The following is a 23,160-nucleotide window of genomic DNA, read 5'->3' on the forward strand; positions in this document are numbered from 1 at the left end:
TAGGAGAGAGAGCTTAGAGGAGAAGGAGGACCAGGGAATGGGCTGCGCAGGGAGGGAGGAGGGCCAGGGGAGGAGATTGTCCAGGAAGATGTCCCAGTGGAGTTTGGCCCAGGGAGAAGATGGTTGCCCAGGGAGGGAAGTCCAGGAAAGGAGGAACAGGAGGTGGCTCAGGGAAAGGTGTGCTGGGGAGGAGTTTCTCTGGGATGGTGGGAAGGAGATGGCCCAGATGGCCACGAGCGGCTGGCCCAGGCGGGGAGGCCCAGGGGAGGTGGTGGGAGCTGCGGGCAGGGCTGCGCAGGCGGGTGGGGGAAGCCCCGGGCAGGCTGGGACTGGCTGCTGTGGTGTTGCCAAGAGACGGGCACACACAGCCCTGTCCTGCCCGCAGTCCTGCCTGCTCTCCTGCCTCCCCCAGCCCAGCTCGGCCAGGTGAGCACCGGTTGGGGCTGGGGTGGGGGACCCCGGCACAGGGACCTGCCCGGCACGGGTAGCGGCCACTGGGCCTGCCCGTGGTGCAGGCAGCGGGGCAGGGGCACACGGCAGCAGAGTTCCTGGGGTGCAGCAAGCATGACGGCACCTTGACTTTACTGAAAGGCAAACCTACAGCACCTGCAAACCCACCTGTCACCCCTCGGCGTGGCCCTCAGCCCAGCACTGCAGCTCCAGGAGGTGGGTGGACTGGGCTGCTTTGGTCTCAGCTTGTTCACTCTGAAGCCTAATGAATTCACGGGGGCTTTTAGAGCGTTACCCTCACTTTGCCTTGTGTTGCAGGCTTGGGTGGCAGGCATGGAGCTGGAGGAGGCTGTCCTCAAAGGCCAGAACCGCAGGAAGGCTCGCACAGGTGCCCGGTGCTGCGCACAGGGTGTGGGTTGCCCGGCTCTCCCCCAGCCCCAGACTAACACGCCTTTGCTCCCGTGCTGCCGGGGATGGGCTCGTCCCACCTGTCCCAACCCCAGGGTGCAAGAAGCCAGGGCTGCTGCCTGCTGCCCTTCCTGCCTATCCCTGTTGCAGTGTCCCCCTGCCCAAAACGGGGGATTTTGCCCCCCCTGGGACTGTAGGACCTGATGCTCTGTCCCAGCCAGCGCGTCTCCCTCCTCTCTGCAGGCCGGGACCCAGGGAAGCAGCCGGGGTTTGCGGGACCCTGGGCAAGGAGATGCCGGGACCACGGGCACAGCCAGGTGTGGGGTGCGGGGTGCGGGATGCGGGTCACAGTGCGGGGCTGCGATGTGGGTGTGCGGTTGGACCACCCAGGGGACGATGTGGCACCAACACCAGGGTGTTGTGGCTTTGTCCTCCCACTCGGGGCACTGTGTGAACAGAGTCACTGCCCTGTGCCCACTCTCCTCTCTGCAGCAGCGCAGCGTGGGCACACAGGGCTCTGGTGGCAGCAGGGATAGTGACATCTCACCTGACACCCTCCTCGCTGGCTCCCGGACGGGTGGTGAGTGGGGACAGGTGCTTCGGGGCTTTCCCAGCTCTGCTGCGTCCTCCAGCCCACCAGGGCCAAACCCTGCTGGGGACCTGCAGATGTGCTGGTGCTCGGGCACAAGATTTTGCAGCTGGCGCTTTTCAAATCAAACAACAGAGACCAAGGGAGCGAGTGCCAGGACAGCAAAATTGTACCCTGGGAAATGTTGTTGGAGGGGCTTTTGCAAAGGTGCAGAGAGCAATCTGGGACCAGGACTCTCCCATCAGGCAGTGGCTCCCCATTTTTCGCGATAGAAGAGCATCCCACCTCTGTGCCCTGCTGCCCTGGCAAGCCTTTGCACTGTATCCATCGCTGAGCTGTGCTGCTGCAGCGACGCCTGGGAGCATCCATCAGGGTGAAAAGTTACCCTGGTTCAAGAAAAAAATAAGGAAGACATTGTGGCTTTTGCTGTTGGAAACAGTGGGGGTTGAGGATCTCGCTGGAGTGGGTGGGATGCTCAGGCACACACTAAGTGCTCCCTGGTGAGAACAGTCATTGCTGGCACCTCCAAGCCGGTTCAGATCCAGCTGTATGGGATGACGGGATGATGGGATGATGGGATGATGGGATGATGGGATGACGGGATGATGGCTCCTTCCATCCCTGCCCGGGCGCAGGGGAGGCTCACTGCTCTGCTCTCCCTCACAGAGCTGGAAGGACATGGTGCCAGGTGTCCCCGGGGTGACACCAGCCCTGTCCCATGGGAGAAGCGCTGGAGGCTGGCTCAGCTCCTCGACCCCCAGCCCAGCCCGGGGGACCAGAGCAGCTCCAGCTCCATCTGCACAGAGGACTTTGCTGCCAGGTTTTGGGAGGGCATGGAGGAGCCCCTGTGGTTCTCTGAGGAGAAGGAAGACAAGCCCGCTGGGGATGTCCCCACTGACGGAGATGATCCTGGGCAGGATGAGTCCTTGTTCCCCTCAGGGAGAAGACTGTATGACTGGCGGCGGTTGGCGGTGGAGCGGGGCAGACGTCCCTGGCAGGGCATGTCTCCACCCCTGTCGAGGAGGCAGAGCCTGGAGTCCCTGGGCAGGAGGATCTCCCGACTGAGCCAGAGCGATGCTCTGGGGGTGGCCCGGGGGGGCGTCCGGGCAGCCCCCTCTGCACCGCCAGCCCTGGGTCGCGAGAACTCTCCCCACCGGAGTTTAGGCAGCAGGAAAGACCCATTGACCATCATCACCTTGCATGGTGACAACCCAGCTGCTGGATGTCCCTGGAGAGCCCCAGGCACCTCTGCCGGCAGGAGCAGCGCCGGGGCACGGGGAGGCTCTGCCGATGGCGGTTTGCCAGGGGCCAGCGGGGCCGGGACCAGGGGACATCCCGCCAGCAGGACCCTGGGCCTGAGGTGGCAGCAGCCACCAGCTCTCCAGGGACGGCATGGAGGGGACGTCACCCTTGCTGCGGGTGACACGAGGAAGGCAGGAGCAGGCAGCAGGCAGAGGAGAGCTCCCTGCTCCGCTCACCGTGAGTCTGGGCTGGCCGGGGGTACTGGGTGGTGCTGGAGGAGGGTGGAACAGGGACCAAGCAGGGGGAAGGGACACGGCGGGGCCAGGGATCCTCTCTCTGGGCAGGTGCAGCAAGCTCCATGCAGGCCATGGTGGTAGCACCAGCCCCAGTTGCTAAAGAGGATTATCTGGGGTATGTGGGGTCCCCCCACAAAATGCCATGTTTTCCCAGCAGTGGGACCCCCTGGGCAATGCAGAACAGGGACAGATGTGTCACCCTGCCCAGGAGCAGCGGCTCAGTCCCTGTGGCAGGGTGGGAAGCAGAAACCCACCCTGCCCTGCAAGGTACGTCCCGGGGCTGGCCATGCCCGGCCGTGGGGCACAGCCGGGGGTGTTTCTGCCGCGAAGGGACAGCCCCGGCTGTGGTGGGATGCACCGGGTGGTCAGGGATGGGTGAGGGGACAGGTCCTGGCTCTGCTGTATGTGCGAGTGTGGAGAGCAGAGGGGATGTGGCCAGGAGAGACCAAGCCTGGCCCCGTTCTTGGGTCCCCCGTGGTGGTCATGGACGTGCATGGGGAAGGGGCAGGTTTGCAACCCTGCTCGTGGCCACCAGCATGCAGCGGGGCAGCCGGTGTCACTGCGTTGGTCACTGCAGAGGAGCCGGGAGGGGACGCGGGAGCTGGGACCTTGTGTGGAGGAGACTCGGAGCCAAGGGGACAGAGCCAGGTATGCTGGGGACTCCAGGAATGGGTCCTGCACCGCGGCTGGTGGCTCAGCCATGCCCACAGGTGCCCACCAGTGCCCTGGGAGGAGAAGGTGGCACTGGAAGCCCAAGAGGATCCTGCACCCCTGGGTGCTGGGTGGGCACCCAGTGGAGTCTGTGCCTCTGGAGATGGGGAGCGATGCGGAGGAGGATGTGGGTGACCATGTACCCGCTGCAGGGCTGGCCTGGCACTGCTGACACACTCCCAGGACAAGGACACCTGCCATCGGGACCCCATGTACATGGAGAGGATGGTGAGGTGACCCCGAGATGGCCAGAGCGGGGGCTGGCCAGGCACAGCCAGGGTGGCAGGGACAGGCTGGGGGGTCTTCGAGTGTGTGGTCTCAGGTGCCCTGGGGGGCTGGAGGACAGGGGGCTGCAGGGGCTGTGCTGGCCACAGCCACAGCTCTGCATTGTGGGGAAGAGCCGGTGCTGCTCCTGTGCACCAAGAGAGGGCCAGGGCCAGCTCCTGGACAAGGCAAAGACTTGGAGGTGGAAAAGGGGGGATTTTCCAGTCTCGGCAGAGAGCCTGTGTGGACTGCCAGGAGGGGCTGGAGAAGGAGAGGAGGAAAACATTGGCTTTGCAAGAAGAGAAACTGGAGCTACAGAAGGTAGGTGCTCTCCCAGCTTTCCAATGGGCCCTGGGTCACACTGGAGGGGCCCTGGGAAGGAGCATGTCACCCCCGTCAGAGGCTAAGCCCCTCATCCAGGCGTGCACGTGTCCCATTGGAAGTGTACAGTGCTGCCCAAGTTCCTAAAGAGCCAAACTAAATTTATCTGCAGGAAGGTTTTATTGAGAGGCTGGAGCTTTTAAGAGAAGAATTTGTTGGGGAAGACACTCTCAAGGCTGCATGCAGACTGGGGTTACTAGTGTGCAGGTCAGAAGGTCCCTGGAGAGTCTCAGCAGAGGCAGGGACTCCTGGGCACAGGCAGGAGCAGCAGGCAGGGCTTGATGCCAAGGTGGTGGTCCCCATGTTGACAACGCTTCCCCAGCAAACTCCAGCTCTTGCCACAGCGGGTCACCAAGCCCTGTGCTAGAGCAGGCTGGGGTGGTGCCACCCTGGCCAGGAGGGACTCGGGTGTCCTGCATGGAGACTGAACTTGGGAAGAGCCTCCTGGACCTGTAGGGTGGGCATGGGCTGCCAGAAGGGGTGAGGTGACCCCAGCTTCCCTTGCAGAGGCTCCGGGAGCTGGAACATCGTACCCGCTCCCTCCTGCAGCAGCGGCAGAGAGCCCTGGACCAGCTGCACGTGCTGCTCCAGAAGGAGAGGGTGGACGCCCTTCGGCAGCTCCAGGAGGCCCTGGAGAAGGTTGGGGAAGGGACAAGGGGAGGGCTGAGGACACAAGATAACGCCAACTCGGTGCCCCGGAGCTGTGTTAACACGGGACCCATCTGGGCAGGAGCAGCTGCCAGGGCACATCAGGGCTGGTCACGTCCAACCACAGAAAAACTGCTGCTCTGCTCAGTGCTGGGGACTGCAGCTTGCGCAGGGAGGGGGAGCAGCACTGGGGAGCACATCAGCCCAGATGTGCTGCTCCCCTGAGGTCACCCAGATGTTTCACCCTGCCCACCACAGAGGCTGTGCGGGGACGGTGGGGTCTGCTGGGTGCATCGGGCGGCAAGCTCCGCAGCCTGGCTGGCAAGGGCAAAGTCTGTACACGAGCTGGGGGTGCCTCGTGGGGCAGAGGAGATGTCCTCCTGGGTGTCCCCATGCTTGACCTGCTCATGTCAAACCTGCCCTGCTCATCCCCTGGCTGTACAAGCAGCTCCAGGTCTTTCCTACAAGCTCTGACCTGACTGCAAGGCCAACAGTTTTTATACAAGAGGCTGAGTGGGCTTGCGGGCAGATTTAGGTGGTGCAGGTGCTGCTCTGATCCATCTCTCCTGGTGGCTGCTCCCCCAGGAAAGGGCTCGTGGGAGCACCTGGCTGCAGCAGCTGCAGCATCTCCCGAGCCACCCATGGGAGCCGGTGATGCTGGGGCAGGCTGGGGGCTCCCTGGCCGCGGGGACCAGCTCAGTGTGCCCACACCGACACCGCGCAGTCCCTGACAGTGCCGTGGGGCAGAGCCCTTTGCCAGAAGTGGTCAGGTGAGTCCCACAACTGCAGAGTGCTTCATGCTTTGGCAGGAGGCTGCTTGCCCAGTGTGGACGATGTGGGGTCCTTCACCCCTGGGGTCCTGCGCCCCATATCCCCGAGCATCCTTTGCGGAGGAGCCGCTCAGTGCCTTTGGCCATGCTGGCTCTTCCTCTCTGCCTGTGACCCATCTCCTCCAGCTCATCTCCGCTGTCCCCCAGCCACGCGCTCCGTGTCCTGCGTGGCCTCCAAGAGCGAATCCAGCATCACCTCGGGGAGCTGCGGCGGGCAGGGGGAGCCCAGGGACCCACCGGCCAGAGGGACAAGGTGATTTGAGGGTGGGGAGGAGGGTCTCGCCCTGCACAGCCATCAAGCCAGGGTAGGCTTTGACTGATGGTGTCTGACCCAGAGAGCTGGTGGTTCCTTGGGCTGTGTCCTCTGCCTGTGCTGCACAGCTGGGGTCTCGGGGATTTTGGTGACTCTCTTGCCCTGTCTGCACCCATCCATCACCTGAGCTGGGCACTGCTGGACTGGCAGCCCTGCAGAGACACCCGCCCTGGCCAAGGGCTCGGCGTTGGGCTGGGCACATCAGCCACCAGGCTCCAGCCCATGGTGTTGCACGCTCTGCCTGTGTCAGGCAGGGCGGTGATGGGGCCGGGCAGGCTCCCCCCTGCCCCTCTCTGCAGCTGTGACGTAGATGGAATCCAAGACAGGTATCAGCCCTTGGAGGGTTCCTAATTATGCATCCTTGGGCCCACACCTTGGAGCGCAGGTGGTGGGATATCTGCTGGAGAGTGGCCCCTCCACAGCCGTGCGCAGACCCCGTGTGTGGGTTGCAGCTGAGTGGGGCTGTCCGTGTGTCTGTCTGTGTGCAGGGCTCTGAGCAGGGACAGCAGCAAGATCAGCTTTGCGTGGGGAAGGCAGCAGCTCTGGGAGTCCTGAAGAAGCAGCTGACGGAGGTGAGCGCTCCAGGCCCTGAGCCCAATCTCTCCTTGGCCCTTGCAAGGCTGGGCGGGGGGTTCAGGGGCTCTGTCTGGGGTCTCACAAACCCACGGGGACCTCCAGCTCACCCCAGAGGCTGCATGGGCCAGCACTGTCCTGTGCAGCACGTGTCACATCTCCCCAGAGGACACGGAAAGCAGAAATGTGCCCAGGCACGCAGTGCAACCGCCCCGTGTGCCCATGGCTGGTGTCCCATGCAGGCTCTGGGGACACCAGCGACGAGGAGGCAGGGACATATGTGTGGGACCCTCCTGCCCCTTCCAAACCTGGGTTGATGCTTGCCTCTTGTGCACAGAGACAGAGCAAACATCTGCGCCTCCATCCCTCCTCCTCCCTGTCCATGGGCACCGGCCATGGCTCCTTGGGGCTCCTGCACCATCTCCAGCGCTGTGTGCAGGAGCTGCAGCTGGAGAAGACACACCACCCAGGCAGCATGGGGAACCTGACTGCCCCGGGAGGAGAAGGCGGCACCACAGCAAGGGAGGAGGTACAGGGACAGCCTGGGACAAGGGACTCACCTTCTGCCGCAGCTTTGCCCAAGAGACTAATCCAAAGCAAGGAAGAGGTGCAGAGCTCCACCACAGAGCATGCCAAGGAGAGTTCAGCCTGGTGGGAATAGCCCAGAGGTGAGGTTAGGACACCATGGTATTTTTTCTAACCTAGAGACCTTAGGAAGAGACCATCACCACCATAATTCTGAGTGTCACAGGGTTAGAGACACCAGGATCATTTGTAGAGGGCAAAGGAACCTCTGGTGGGAGAGCTATGGAGGTTCTAGGGACCCTTCTCCTGAGTTTGCCCGTAATGAGGCACATGGTTCCTACACTCCTCTTCCAACTCTGCAGCTTCTCCTCTGCTCTCCTTGGTCTCCCATCTCCTACCCTGGGAGGTAGCCATGGGGTACATCTCACAAGCAGATTGTAGGTGGTATTTCCCTTTCTGTCTCACCGTGAAGACATGTGTCATGGGTGCTGGCTCTTTCTCCACTGTGTCAGAGGCTCCTGATGCCAGATCTCACTGGTCCCCCATGCCCTACGATGGTGCCATTGCCAGGATTCCATTCGAAGTGAAAATGTTCCTCATCAAGCCCAGATCTGCCCATGGATTAGATGGATCTTGTCTCATGCCTGTGTGTACATCGAGTGCCACGGAGGGTCAGTTGGACATGAGGAAAAGGTTCTTCACCCAGAGGTGCTGGACACTGGAACAGGCTCCCCAGGGAGGTGTCACGGCCCCAACCTGACAGTGTTCAAGAAGAGACTGGACAACGTCCTCAGACACACGGTGTGACCTATGGGGTGTCCTGTGCAGGGACAGGAGTTGGACTCAATGATCCTGTGGGTCCTTCCAACTCAGGACATTCTATCATTCTATGATTCTATGATGTGCTGCCGGAGTGATCCCTTTTGCACATGCTCTAAGACCAGAGCCAGGATGCTCAAAGCAAAACTTGCAGCAATTTTAATTTTTGGAAGGGAGAACATATGAGATGCTTGTAAAAAAAAAAAAAAAAAAAAAGTGTCTTTATGGTACCTCCTAACAGGACAAATTTTGTAGTCCCAGGCATTTGGAGAGAACTTAAGCAAGACAGAGGAAAGACAACAAACTTGCTGAGAGCGTCACTGCCCTTTCATGATGTCCCTACACGGGGTTGGGAGCCGCGAGCCCCTCAGACACGTCTGGCCGTGCCAGATCCTGCATCAACATCTCCCAGGTCACAGTGGAGTGCACTGGCTGGGATGTCCCACAGAAAGAACAGAGTGAGGATGGAAGGGAGGACAACAAGGAGCACACATGTATGGGGCAAGTGAATCTGGTGCAGGGAATCCCTGCTTCTTCACTGCAGCCGGGGGTCACGGTGGAGGCAGGAATCCCCCAGACAAGACCTCAGGCAAGGGATGACACCAACACTCAGGGCTTTACTTTTCACATGCTACACTCTGTAATGGGGCCCCAGTCCAGGGGTTCAGCTTGGCTCCCCCCAAAGAAAGATGCAGGGAGGTTTGGGAGCTGTTTGCCACGGACACCTTCTCTGGGTCTGAGGATGAAGTTACCCCAGGCAGTGGAGCTGCTGGGGGGGCTCTGGGCACCCTCTTCCCTGTCCCTGGCACTGAGTAAAGTGTTGCTGATGGGATTCAGCTCAGTCACCCAGAAGAAACTTGCTTTTGCTGACTTAGTGGCTCAGCCCGGCTCACGTTGCGCCAGGGGAGGTTGAGGTTGGATGTGGGGAACAATTTCTTCCCCAAAGGGCTGTGGGGCATTGGAACAGGCTGCCCAGGGCAGTGGTGGAGTCGCCATCCCTGGAGGGGTTGGACAGACGTGGAGATGAGGTTCTCAGGACATGGGGCAGTGCCAGGAGTGGGGAACGGTTGGACTTGATGGTCATGAGCAGCTTTTCCAACCAAAATGATTCTATGATTCTAAGGTCAGGACACAGTGATACAGGGATGCTCAAGATGATTTAAGAGATGGTTGTCCTAGAAAAGAAGACGTCCTTCTCCTCTGTTGTCCCCTTCCTTTTCTTTCTTCAGCTGCACTCTTCTTGCTGTCGTTATCTGTCCACTCTGGGGGCAAATTCTGCTAGATGAGGGTTTCGAAGGAAGCTGGCAAAGCCCCGTGGTTAGCTCTGTTAATAAGCTGGTCTATGGAGTGTCTGAACAAGTGCCAGGGAGTGGGCAGGAGTGCAGAGAAGGAATGGGGACACTGCGTGGAGATGCTGGGTGGGGGCTGCCTCAGCCTCCTTGCAGAAACCAGCCCAGTTTCTTACAAACGCAGCTCTTACTCCCCCTCCCCAGAGTTCGGGCGCTGCGTGTGGCCCTACTGGGGCATTTTGGAGAGTGTTGGGCTGTTTCACGGGTGCCCCTTTCCCCAGCTACCATCTCTCATGCATCCTTTTCTCTCCAGACACCGAGGCCTCTGCAACGAATGTGATGAAGCCAAGGTGTCACAGTCACCGGGTTGCATCAACTCGCAATGGATGCAATGGCAAAGCTCCTGCAAATACCTGGTTAAAGAGTGCTGTGTGGTTGTGATGGCTCTTAGAGCTGCCAGTGCCCTCAGGCAAGAAGGAGAACTGGGAGCACTGACCAGGGACAGCTGCAGGCAGAAATGTTTAGTGGAAAAAAAACACAGGGAAGTGTTCTGTTTAGATGCTTTCACTTAATTTTGAAAAGGAGAAAACTATTTCTCAGTCTCTACATATCTCATCAGAGAGGATGCTGGTTTTAATTTTCAGGGGAACATCCAAGGAGAATTTCTCCATGTGCAAGGGGGGAAATGAGAATTTCTTGCAGTACTTGATTACTACACCTCCTTCCAGGGGGAAGGGATGAGAATTGAAATATCTGTGTGCTTTCTTTCCAATTAAAATAAAAGTGTTTTTCATTATGTTTTTCTGCAATGTTGGATTGGGGAGGTTTCTGAAATTACTTATGATGCTCAGCCATTCCCTTGCTGAATTTACTGACTTTTTTTCCCCCCCTTAAGTTTCACAAAGAAAATTGTGGTGTGTGCTGTGTTTTTTTCTGAAGAACTTTTAATTAAAACCCAAATGCTTACAAGGATCCATGAAAGTCTTTGCAAACGTGGGTTGAGCTTCCTGGTGAAAGCGTAGGAATGATACTTATCTTACAGCAGAAAAGTGATCCAGAAATGGCTCCCAAATCTCTAAATGATCACAGCAAAGTTTTCATTATGGGGAATTTCACCTGTGGGGTTCCCTGTCTCAGTCCTTTCCTCTTTGTTATGTGCATGAAGGTTTTAATTCTGAAGGAAGCTGAAGACATAATAAGTGGAAGATCAACTGTGGTTAACTTTGCTTTAGTGATGGATTTTCATAACAAAATTTGCTGCTTCCTCAATAATTCATGGAAATGCTGGGGTTTGTTTATCATTGTTTGCTTTTTGAACAGGGCTGGGAGGAGATGGGCATGATGGATGGAGATGGTGACAGATGACTGGGAGTTTTGAGCTTGCACGGTAAAAAATGTTGGAGGTGAGTGTGGATTTGCTGGATGCTCAGGGGAGAATCAGGTCTCAGATATTATTTTGTTCCTCTCTTTGGAGGACCTGTTGGTGTAAAGAAACAGCTCTGGACAGTGGAAATCCAAACACTCTTTGCTCACACTTTTATCTCTAAATTATTGCATGTCCAAAGTAATCTGCTGCTGTTTCACGCACAACAAAGTCTATTCCAGGTGCTGGAGCAGGGACACTATAGCAGAAGCAAGGAAAGCATTTTACATTCACCAGTTTCCCTTTGGTAACCAAGGAATAAAGGAAATTATACAATGTTCCTCCATGTATGACTTAACTCGCTCTTTTTCCCAAACTCCTGTAACACAGTTTCTCAGTGTAGCTGTTGAGTCCAGTTGCCTTTCTGAGGAGGATGCAGAGCCATAGGAAAAGCGACACAAGCAGCAGATTGAGATAAGGTCCTTCTCTCCCCCGAGCTGCCTCCTGTGCTCTCAGGCTGGGGCTAGACATGAACCCTCTTTCGCCTCCACTCGTTTTTACATGGATTTATTTATAGACCACTGGAGATGTTCGCTCAGCATATTGGGACTGCTCAGAAAGCGATATAAGCCTGCATAGAATGAGAAGGAAAAACACTGAAGTGCTGTTCCTTCCCTGCTGCGTGCTGCTAAAAAAAAGGTCTTTGGGTGGTGGAACCTGCATCGCTCTCCATGATCACTGGTGCTCTGCAGTCGTGTCGCGCAGCTGGACCTCACTTCCTCCCTCCCACCACCCTTGTTCTTCTCCCCACTGCTCAGTGTAAGCTGAAGCATCCGTTTCTGTCTTAGCTTATTTTTCGTGTTGTTTTGCAGCTTGGGATGAAGCCATGCCTTTGTTTTTGCCACGTCTTGGGCAGTGACTCTGCATTTGCTCCTGTGCATCTGTTTCCACGTCTCCCATGAATTTTGCTGCACGAACGCCTGGATTCTTGTTTTGGCCCAGCAGGTGAAGGAGCAGCACGGAAGATGGGGGGACCATCAGCAGGAAAATCACCCCAGAAACATTTCGAGCCCTGCCAAATGCTTTGCTCAGCAGTTGCGGCTTCTGCAGCGCAAGCAAATCTGCCACAGGGGAGAGACTCCAGACGTGGCAGAGTGACATGAGCTGCGCCAGGGCTCAGCTCCTGCAGAAGCCTCCAAATGCCAGGAGAAGAGAAAAGCTTCAGCCGCAGCCTGTGGCTCATCCAACATCACCGTGTTCACCAGGGGAAAACCCCAAAGAAGAGCTTTGGCTGGATGAGAGACAGCACCTGCTGGGCTGCAGTCAAACCGGTGTCTCTGAAGATGTAAAAGACGGAAGTTCTTCAGAGAAGAACATTTCATGTTTATTAGTAACAGAAGGACCTGGACTTGCTTCTACAGTGCTGATTTGGTGTACAGAGACATTATCACTTGTAACACAAGTTGAATGTTTTATTTGTTGGGTCTGCCTGCCTGCATGGAGTCTTCCAGACAAATCAAGATTTTCAAGGTTAGTCCTGAAGAATCAGGTGGGTCACGGCCTGGTGGGAACTCGTCTGATCGCTGGGTTTGGGGAACAGATGCTCCACTGAAGCAGCGTGTTCCTGTGTCTGCATGATGCAGAGAGTTTTAATGCAGTTTTCTTGAACATGTCTCTACATATAATTTGTCCTATAGAGGGGCCTCTTCTTCCCCTCAGGCTTTGGAGGTGGCCATCAGTCATGAGCTCAGGCTGAGGCTGAGGTGGCTCTTGTTGAGGGGCCTCAGACCCTCCATCTTCCCTCTGGAATCTTCGTCTTCCCTCTGGAGATGTTGCAGCTGATCACCACTCTGACACCCCTGTCTGCGCGGGTTTGACAGGTGCCGTTGGGACAAGTCAACCCAGATACCTCCTCTTCCCTAAGCCCATGGTGACAGACCTCCGTTCTGCTTTTGGGCTCTGCATTGGGTGTGTAAACTGAGGCGGGAGGATGCTGCAGGGTTAGGAGCAGCAGGGATGAGGGTGAGGAGGGTTTACAGGCTGTGTGTGCCTGGAGGAGAGGGGACGGTGGTGCAGCACACCTTGGGGTGCGTGATCCGGGCACAGAGCCCTGAGCGCCAGGTGCTTGGTGCCAGGTTCTGTGCAGGGTGCCAGCTGCTGGTGCCGGGGTGCCCAATCCAGGTGTGTCACAGGAGAGTGATTTAGGGTTCTGCTCACTGCAGAACGTTTAGACCACTCAAAGAAAAGTGCGACTTTAAGAGGGTTCAGTGGCAGGTTCACTCTATTATTTACTGCATGGGGGAAATATGCAGAGCCCAATGCTTCCAACCTTCTCTGCAGGGGCCTGATAACTGTTGACTCTGGAGTCTGTATTCTAGGAGTCTGGAGGCAAACTTTCAGGCAATAGAATTCATAGAAATTAAAAAAAAATAATAATGGAATAGAATAGCAGGAGGTCTGGCTCAAGCTGGGTACCTGAGCAGAGGTCCAGCCAAGCATAGAAAACCATAGATTTTTATATAGGGTCCCAATTACCACGCGCCAGATGCTGGGTGCACAGTGCTGGGGTGCAGGACCCTGGCTCCTGCCTGCAGAGACTGAGCACAAAGAGTCCGGGTGCAGAGACCTGGTGTGGGGTGCTGGCTGCCATGTCCTGGGTGCAAATCCCTGAGCTGCACGTGCATGGGGAACTGCTTGTGCTGCAGACGGTCCAGGCTGAGCCAGGAGGATGGGGCTGGGACAAGAGCCCGCTGTGGCAGGGAGAGCTCTGGTTTGGGTGCGAGACTGGGGGAAAGTCTTGCAGGCAGAGCACAGAGGCTTTGCTTTAGGTTAAACTGGTGTTATTTTAAGTCGATGGTGTCCAGATGTGAAATTTGCTGCAGCTGCAGCAAGGATCTGACATTTCTCTTGCTCCTGATGCAACCGCACCTCGATGGTGGTGTCCTGGGGAGGGTGGCTGCTCAGGTGAGTGTTTGGGGATGAGCTGCTCAGGCTGACACACGTTTTGTGCATGAATTAATAACCTCCCTGCAGAACCAGGCAGAGCCTTCTAAGCTGTTATTAAGACCAAATACTGTTATTCCAGTTTTAACACACACATGTCAATGGTTCAGCTCAAATGACCCTTGCCTGGGAGTTTCCCAGTCTGGTGTTGTGGTTTGATTGCGGGGTGACAATAAAATCGTGGCAGATGTATTGTTAACCCTCTCTCACCGCTTCTCCCTTCAGCCCCTCCCTCTCTCCCCTCTTCCCACATTGGGAGCCAAAGAAGGACAGAGAGAAGAGAGTTGGAAAAATTAAAAATGTTTTACTAATGCTACCAATAAAGATAGAGAAAATAATACAAAATATACAAAACCAATCTTGAAAGTCCTGGCAGCTGCTCCGGCAGATGTGGGGCCGGCACCCGAAGTCCTGGACTGGACTCTGCAGCCAACCGGAGCTGGATTCAGTCTGTCACTGGGCCTCAGTTCACAGGGACAACTCGCAAGGTCCTCTCCCAATGTTGGCCATAAGGAAAAGGGACGAGATCCTCGTGATCCCCCACTTTTATATGAAGTATCACGTGAATAGGATGGAATACTTTAGTTGGTCAATTTTCAGTTCACCTCCTGCTTGCACATCTCGTGGGATGCATCATTATCAATGACCTTGCATTCCATTGCTATGTCTACCAAAACATGTACCTAACTTTCAGGAAAACTGCAGTTAGTAAGAAGACTTTAGCTGACAGGGAAATTCACTAAAAGAGAAACTTGTTTTTAACAAAACCAGGACATCTGGTCTCGCTCCTGCTGAAACATTTTGATTTTGTTGGAGGCTGCCTGTAGCCGTGATAACTTGCAATTATTTTACAGAAATAAAACCCTGAAAACCATGTGATCTAATTGAGATCTCTTTATTGCGTTTTATTCTGGAGTGGAATGTCTCCTTTTAAATGAGAAATGAGCTCGCAGTGCTCTTGTGATGGAGTTTTACATGAAGACAGTGCTCACAGTCCTGTTGTAATATTGGTGTTTTTGAGTCAATTCAACACTTGTCTGGGAGAAACCTTTAAAGAATAGTGTGAGGCAGTGGATGGAGCTAGACCGTAGCACTTTTTTCTTTTGAAATATTAATACACTCACTTTTTTCCCCAGTTTTGACCATTTTTTAATGCTGGGGTGCAGGTGGGAACCTGCTCAGCACCGACACCCACAGCTCCTGCTCTGCCTGTCATCGCCCCTGCCTCCTGTGTGCTGCAGCAAGTCCTGTTGCTTTGCTTTGGAGCCATCCAGAGGATCGTAGGGAGAAGATGCTTTGCTGTCAAAGACCAAGGGGAACAGTGAGGATGGGAGCTGGTGTGTCCCCACAGACTTTATAAGCAGCCCTGAAACCAGACTATTCTATTCACGCATGGCTGATATCTCCCCATACTGACATCTGCCTTGTTTTTGTGGCTTGTGGAGGCAGATTCCAACCCAGAGCTTGAGAATCAGCCCAGTTGTTCCTATTCAGCATGTTCAAGGTGATTGATTTCTGTTTCATGCCCCTGTAAAGTTTGAGGATGTTGGTGGAGGAGAGGAATGTGCTGGAAGATGTCAGAAGGGTCAGAGCATGGCTGATCTCACACTGCTCTTTGATTGCTGATGGGTTTGTATCTCCACTCTTATGTAGGAAAAATGTTTCCTCTGGGAATAAAGCTGGAAAGGTGCAGGTCACCTGTGCAAATGCTGTTTGGTGATGCCACAGCTGGATGCAAATCCAGCCCTTTTCATCTGTCTGTGCTCCCATTTCCTCTCCAGTAGAGCAGCTCCAGACCTTCACTGCCGCTGTCTGGGATCCCACACAAACTGTCCCTTTCTCCTCTTTTTTCTTGCGCCAGCTTTATCCTTTCTGCTCTGCAGAAGGCTTCATTTACCCCTCAAAGGACCCTGACGCCTTGAAACCACCAGCCGAGGGGCCAGTGGGAATCCCTCTCCAGCCACCTCTGCTGGTGGGTACAAGGGTGACACTTGCAGAGATCCCAGTGCCAGGCAAGATCTGAGGGTACAGAGGCTATTTCACTAGTGTTAGAGGTTCAGCTGTCTTTTCTACTTCAGCTGCAGAAGGAGTTGGGTTCACAGAGGCTTTCTGGCCTCGGTGTTGATGGTTGTGTGGCTGACACCAGCAGCTCCAGTCCAAGGGAAGCAGGTGAACATTACTGCTGCTTTTAAAGTGTCTAAAGAGCAACACTTCTGTCCTCAAAACAGCTGGGTACTCCTTACCTTGCATTTGCATGTCCAAGGTCCTTTGCGTGTTCATGTAAGGTCTGGATTTGCTCTGTCCCAGCAAGTCAGAGGATGAAATGGGGAACAGCAGCATCCTCTGCAGGAAGATCCTGAGATAACTCCTGGGTGTTATGATTCCTCCAGACAGAAAGCAAAGGGCCTGGGAGGGTGGACAAGGCAGATGCTCAAGGCAGGGAGGACTCCTCCAGTAAACCCCTGAACTCACCGGAGCAGGGACCCTGTGAAGGGACAGAGGGTAACCCTGGCTGTGCGGATGGGAAATGTCTTCTCTGCAGCTTACCATGGAGAAGCCCAGTTACCGCAGTGACTGGGAGAAGGAGGGGTGGGGCAAACCTGCAGTCTAAATGCCATTTATTACTACTCAGAGGAACCTCACATGGGAGAACTGGCAGATGTGAGGTGGTAGGAGATGCTTGTCTGGGACTGTGCTCCCATAACCATCTCTGGGTGCAAAATCAGGAAACCCTGTGATGTCCCAGTGCTGCGTTCAGCTCCTGTGCGATGGGTTAAAACTGCCTGGCCAGCTGAGTCGAAAAATGGCTTTAAAACTAAATGGTAAAGAGGGACTCTCTGAAATTTTAGGGAATGGTGCTGTGCATTAGTGCTTTCCTGACTCACCTAAAGGGCTCTGGGGCTTGGCCAAGTCTTGCAGGTCGGTGCTGGCTTTGCTGCTGATCAAGATTTCGCTGAGCACAAGCGGGCTCGTGCTTTGGTGCCTCCCAGACTGTAGCTGTGCAGCCAAAATGAGGTGTAGGTGCTGTGGCCAAAGTCAGCGCGAGCATGTTGCTCTGCAGCTAAAAGACGCAGCCCTCCTGCTGTGGATGGGTCTTCGGACTATGCGTCATCAGTAAATAACAGTGTTGCTCTCCAGAAATGTAGTTTACTCTGCAGGATCATTTACAAAATGGGGAAAAAATATATGTCAGACTCAACACCTACCGATGTGCAGGCAAATGATTAATCTCCTTAAAATTCTCATTACCTTTACTCCTATATTGCAGGTCACAGTCCACTCATTTTGTTACTGGAGCTGTTCGGTCTGCAAGAGAGTAACTTATCTCAGAAATCTAACTGTGCTGAGGGTTGTCCTGTGGGCTTATCAGGTTATATTTTCATGGCAGAGATGAGCGTTGGAGATCATAGAATCACAGAATGTCAGGGATTGGAAGGGACCTTGAAATCTCATCCAGTCCAATCCCCCACCGGAGCAGGAACACCCAGATGACACATCTGCAGCAGTCCTATGCCTCTCCAGCATTTCCTTGCACAAAAAGCAGCAGTGGTGCTGTGCTGGGGCCAAGGCTGCGCTCAAGAGGCAGCTTCTCCACAGCCTTTACAAAGGGGACACCAGGCTGAGGTGGCTGGTGGTCTTCCCACGTCTCATGGATGGACAAAGTTCCGCCCTTTTTGCTGATGGAAACCATGGAAATGTGTCTTACAGCAGCAGGACACCCCCTTCCTGAGCCCTGGGGGTGTGCAAGGGACCTGTTAGGACCTGACACAGCTTGAAGTACAGATGCTGATACTCCCAACAATCCCAACTCACTGTTGCACTGGTTTTACTGGGCTGGAGGAGAAGCTCAGCCCCCCTGAGCTGGAAGGATCTGCTGGGAGCAAAGGAGATGTGTCCCGCCTGGAGTCCCACTCAACAGTAACCGTGAGGCTCTTTCCCTGGGATATGGGGCTAAATACGCTAATGAGGATGAGACGTGCTCATTATAGGAGGGCAGTGCAAGAAACGGGAGCTGGCTGAGCCCGACTGCTGAGCTCTGCGAGTGTTGTGGTTGAGATGTAAATGTTGACGTATGTGTAATGCAGGAGATGTAATGAGATTGAAAATGGAAACGTAGTGAGACGGGGACGTAGTGCGATGCCGACACTGAGTTTTGTGATGAGAAGCAGAAAGGAGAATGTGTGATGGGTTGTGGAAGTGGAGACATAACGTGTGTTGCAGAAACCAAGATTTTGGTTGAAATGCAGAGTGAAGAAACACGGTGAGATGCAGCAAAAGGATTTGGCTGTGAAATGCACAAAACGGTAAGAAGAAAAAAAAACGAGGAGGCAGACATGAGGGAACAGAGATTGATCTGTGCAGGAGAAACTGCATGGTGTATGGGGGATCCCATAAGGGACAGGCTGCATGATTTCAACTGGTGTCGTTAGGAACCATAAAACCTGATGGTTCTGCCTTGGCTTGTACCTGGAAGGTCTATCAGGCAGCGCAGCTTCGGGATATCAATGCAACCTTGGAAGCATCTGGTACAAAACATGTCCCTGCTGAAGGTAATGCAAGAATCTGAAAGCTGCTGTTATTTTTAATTTAGTCTAACCAAAGTGTGGTTGAAAACTGGATGAAATACTTGGAGATAGCGCTTTGTGCCAGAAATGATGGACTCTTATTTAGGGGGAAAAAAAAATGATGCACTTATAAAGAATCTGGAAAGTTCTGATGAAGCAACATGTGATTCGTTATGCTGTAGAAAATGTCCTCTGTAAGAAATATTACCTGACAATGTCTACTTTGTACTGTTTTGTGCATCTGTAACAGGAGACAGTCAATGGAGGATTTAAAAGATCTCACCCAAGGGTTAAAAATAATGAGCACTGTGGGGTTGCATGGTGACAGACGGGGATTCCAGCCCTGTTGGACCCTTCACCGCACGGGCTTGGCTGACATTGTTGATAACATATTTTTAGTTAGAGGTTCCCAACACTGCCCCACAGTGAAACCTGCTCAGTACAAAGACCGTGGATGGAGAACGTGCCGGCTGCCAGCACCAGCATCGTCACAGCATTCTTATCAGGGTGTGAATTGGTCTGGATTATGAGCAAAATGTAAGGAGGAGCTGTCAGAAATAAAATGGTCTGGATAACAAAAAGCCTTTTCTTCAGGAGGAGAAGTAGTTTGACAGAAATTGCTGTAGAAAAGCTGCTAGGAATGAAAGCCCTCTATTGAAAAAATCTCTGGGCGAAAGCTGCCCATCAGTCACTCCTGGCACCTGCCACAGAATTGCATCGAATCTTCCTTTTTGTGGCATAACTCATTTTAATCAAGGTGGAGATCTGAACTGGTAATTTCTTTTGTGCTCTTTACATTGCCAGTCTTTTCATGGTGACTCAAGAAGGGGTCTGGGCTGCCGCTCCCATGCCCTCTGGTGAGCAGAAAATTTAAATCTTACTGGCAGATGCAAGGAGTAATATATGAAAACACACACCACAAATGTTCACCTCTGGCTTATATATAGAAAAGAAATAAAAGCACAAGGGAGAAACCCTGTAGCACAAGGAGAACCCCAAGGAAAACCGGTATGTGTATATCAGGGAAACTAATTCCAGCAGTTGTCAGCTGTCACTATTTTTACTGTGATAATGGTGACTGTGGGTGTGTGGATCTGGATTTTCCCCTTGCCGGGGATGTTTGGAACTGATCGTTGTGTATGAGTCAATATTTTTCTATTAAAAAAACACCAAACCATTAAGCATCTAGTTCTCATGGTGGCAGGGGAAATCTGAGCTTAGCGAATCCTAACAAGGACTCCAGATCTCAACCATTTTTTTGAGGCATGCTTTTTTTTGGTTCAGTTTCCTTATAAAAACAGGAGGTTTAAAAAGAAAACACTTCCATATTTGCACATAGTAAAAAACCCAGGTACAGACGTGATCTCTTAAACTCTGTGCTCCTATAATGATTTTGGGACAAGCTGTATCTTCCCCCCAGTCGAGAGTTTGTCATGTCAGACAATGGGTTCAGTCCAGACATTGGTTCAGCTCAGGTTAACCAGGCTGCTGCAGCAAACACCAGCAGCACGCTTCATTTTTTGGGCTTTTCTCTGCTTCAAAAGCTGTCTGGGACAGGATAGTTACTACTACAGACCTTGAAGAGGCCGTGGCAATCCTATAGCTTTATTTACACATATAGAACTTTCTGCTCAACTATGTTGCTCCTGCTAACTGGGCTGCAGATCTTCCTTCACCTTCTCAGTGGTCCAACGATGCTCTGGGCTCCCCCAGTTATTCCTGACAGGGTGCATGTTGCAGGGATGCTCGGATGTCTGCCGCAGGGCTCACGCTCTGCAGGGATGCACATGCTACAGGTAGTTCTGTTATTTGTTCTACCATTCACTGTCATTCAGGTTGCCTAGGAAGTAACTTACGGGGGTTATAAAAGGTTCCTTTAATATAGCCCGTATATGTTTATAATTTCCCATCTATTTTAAAATCTTCTGTAATAATGTGGCCTTTGCAAGGACTGCAAATTGAAGCTCTCCCTCACAAGCCTTCTTTTCCCCTCTAATAAACAGAGGCAGCAGAAAAGAGAAAACCTTCTATTTCTACAGACAAAAACTGTTCCGTACCTTTCAATGTCATCATCACCTTGCAAGTGCTTGCTCTGTCGCTGGTGTGTGTTAGGCAACAGCTAGATAATGGTGCATGTATGGGAGTGATTAAGTTAAAGGTTTTCATCCTACTTTTTGTTTGTTTGGTTGGTTTTTGTTTGTTTGTTTGTTTTGGTTTTTTTTGGTTTTGGAGTGTTTCTTTGCAGGACTGAGCTGAACTCTGGTTTCCCTTGGCAGCCAAGGTTATTTTACTTAAAGGCGTGTTAGCCCAGAAACTCAGGTCTCTAAATCAGTAGCTGCCTGTGAAACTCCAGCTATTTTTACCTTAAAATTGCAGCTCGCTGCCAGCCAAAGGAAGAAAATAGAGGAAAACGAGGAAAACAGGATGGAGGCACTGTGCATGGTCGCCACTGCCTGTCTGCATTGGCGACAGCGCTGAAATATGCCTCTAACCCCATCCCAAAACCTCTGCTTTTGGGGTTGGGAGTGAGACACAGCATCCTAGAAACTCCTAAACTCCTGGAAAAGGCCATGTATGACGTGCAGTTTGGAAGTAAATGCTGATTTATGTCTGAATAAAATTTTGAAAAGATATACAAAAATAGCAGCCAAAGATGCTGAGTATTCTTGGTAATGATAAAGGGCAATGGGTGGTATTGGAAGATTCTCATGCCAAGCAAAGGATGTGTGGCCCGAAACACAGAAATGGATGTCTCCACCCAGTAATGTAACATACATAACATATAACATAACATAACATAACATAACATTACATAACATTACATAACGTAACGTAACATAACATAACATACAACATAGGGCTGGAGCAGCTCTGCTGGGAGGACAGACTGAGATAGTTGGGGTGTTCAGCTGGAGAAGAGAAGCTCCATGGAGACCTTATTGTGGTCTTTCTGGACTTGAAAGGGGCTGATAAGAAAGATGGGGACAGACTTTTGAGCAGGGCCTGTTGCGGTAGGACAAGGCGTGATGGTTTTAAACTAAAGGAGGGAGGTTCAGGCTGAACACGAGGAAGAAATTGTTGCCCCTGAGGGTGGTGAGAGCCTGGCCCAGGTTGGCCAGAGAGGTGGTGGCTGAACCATCCCTGGAGACATCCCAGGCCAGGCTGGACGGGGCTCTGAGCAACCTGAGCTGGTGCAGATGTCCCTGCCCATGGCAGGGGGGGCACTGGGGGCGCTGGGGAGGTCCTTCCAAACCAAACTGTTCTGTGATTCTATAATTCTGTAATATATTTGTTATATTAATACATACACTGATAGAATATAACATATAATAACAGAATATATATCCAGCTCTGTGTCAGTCAGGGAAGCACCTCTGACATCTCTGCATGTTTGCAGAAAGAGCAGGTTTCGGCCTGGCAGACCAGGGATGCTGGTTGAAGGCCTTGGGACTGGCTGTCTGTGATCATAAGGCACGTGGAGTGTGCGTCACCGAGGAAAAAAGAAAGAAATGTCCTAACTGAGATGATGAAATGGGCATGATGAACCATGAAGTCTTGGGACCTTTGCTGGGAGCTCCACAGTTCTACTGTCTCTGGTGGCCTTGGGCCTCCAAGGGGGTGAAGCTGAAGATACTCCCCACCTCATGCTTGGATGAAGTGAACAGAGGCCAGATTGATATTTGAAATTAGATATTTTCTACTGTTGACAGAGACACCCACTTGCAGCAGTGCTGCTTAGCTGGAAGATCACTTGCTGCTTGTTGAGTGATTTTGTATATTTTTACGGAGAGTGCTCACCCATTAGAGATATTTACTTATGTAGAGCATCTCCTAATGCCTGGGAATTGCGCACACTCGTGGTTCATGGCTGATATATTTGCTTTGCGCTGATTAAATTGTCCCCTCTGAGAAATGTGGAGTAATTGGTGGCATCCTCATTTCATGTGAGCAGTTCTCATCTTTTCTGAAAGGGAGATGGAAGGCGGAGCAGTGCGGAGCAGTTGCATCAGGGTAATCATGTCCAGCCATGTTAGAGACTTCTCCATTGTTGGTGGTGTTTGTCAGAAGGAAAGCATCACCCCCATCCTTCTGCAGGATTTGCAGGTGAGGGCAATTAGCTAGAATTATTGCATAGGCATGTGGGAAATCACTCACCTGCAAGTGCCTGCATCCTTAGCAGGCTGTTAGCCAGAGCCCTGTGATTTCTTCTGGTGCTTAATAAAATGCTTTGAATCTCCTTGCGTAGCTATGGGCACGCGTGTGGTAACACACGCAGCTGGGCCCTGAGTACCATTGCTGAGCAGAAGCATTAAGGTTACAAGACAAAGCATGTGCTCAGAACAGCATGGAGACCCCGGGGTGACATGAAAAGGACTTACTGCAAGCTATTATGGAAAAAAAATGCTGTAAAGCCAGAAGTAGCTGAGCAGGAACAGACTGCAAACATGAGCAGCCTAACCCAGGTAGCAAAAGGCTGAAGTCCTCCTCAGCTGAGCGTAGGGCTGGACCAGCATCACCAGCTTCCTGGAGGTGCTGGACCTGGCCAGCATTGGTCTGAGGCTGGCCATTGATGAGAGAAGGATACAAGGCGTTGGGTGTGGTGGGCAAAGCTGTTCGCAAGGCTGGATTAGAAGGCTGGAGAGCCAGCAATGGGTACGAGTCCAAACTTTGGGAGTTCCGGTTGACAACAGGCTGACCATAAGCCAGCAATGCGCCCTTGTGGCCAAGAGGCCAATGGCACCTGGGGTGCATGAGTTAAAATGTGACCAGCAGGTCGAGGGAGGTTCCTCTCCCTCTGCTCTGCCCTGGGGAGGCCACATCTGCAGTACTGGGTCCAGTTCTGGGCTCCCCAGTTCAAGAAGGACAACGAATTACTGGAGAGAGTGCAGCG

This window comes from Caloenas nicobarica, chromosome 16 (genome assembly GCF_036013445.1).
Source record: "Caloenas nicobarica isolate bCalNic1 chromosome 16, bCalNic1.hap1, whole genome shotgun sequence".
NCBI lineage: Eukaryota > Metazoa > Chordata > Aves > Columbiformes > Columbidae > Caloenas > Caloenas nicobarica.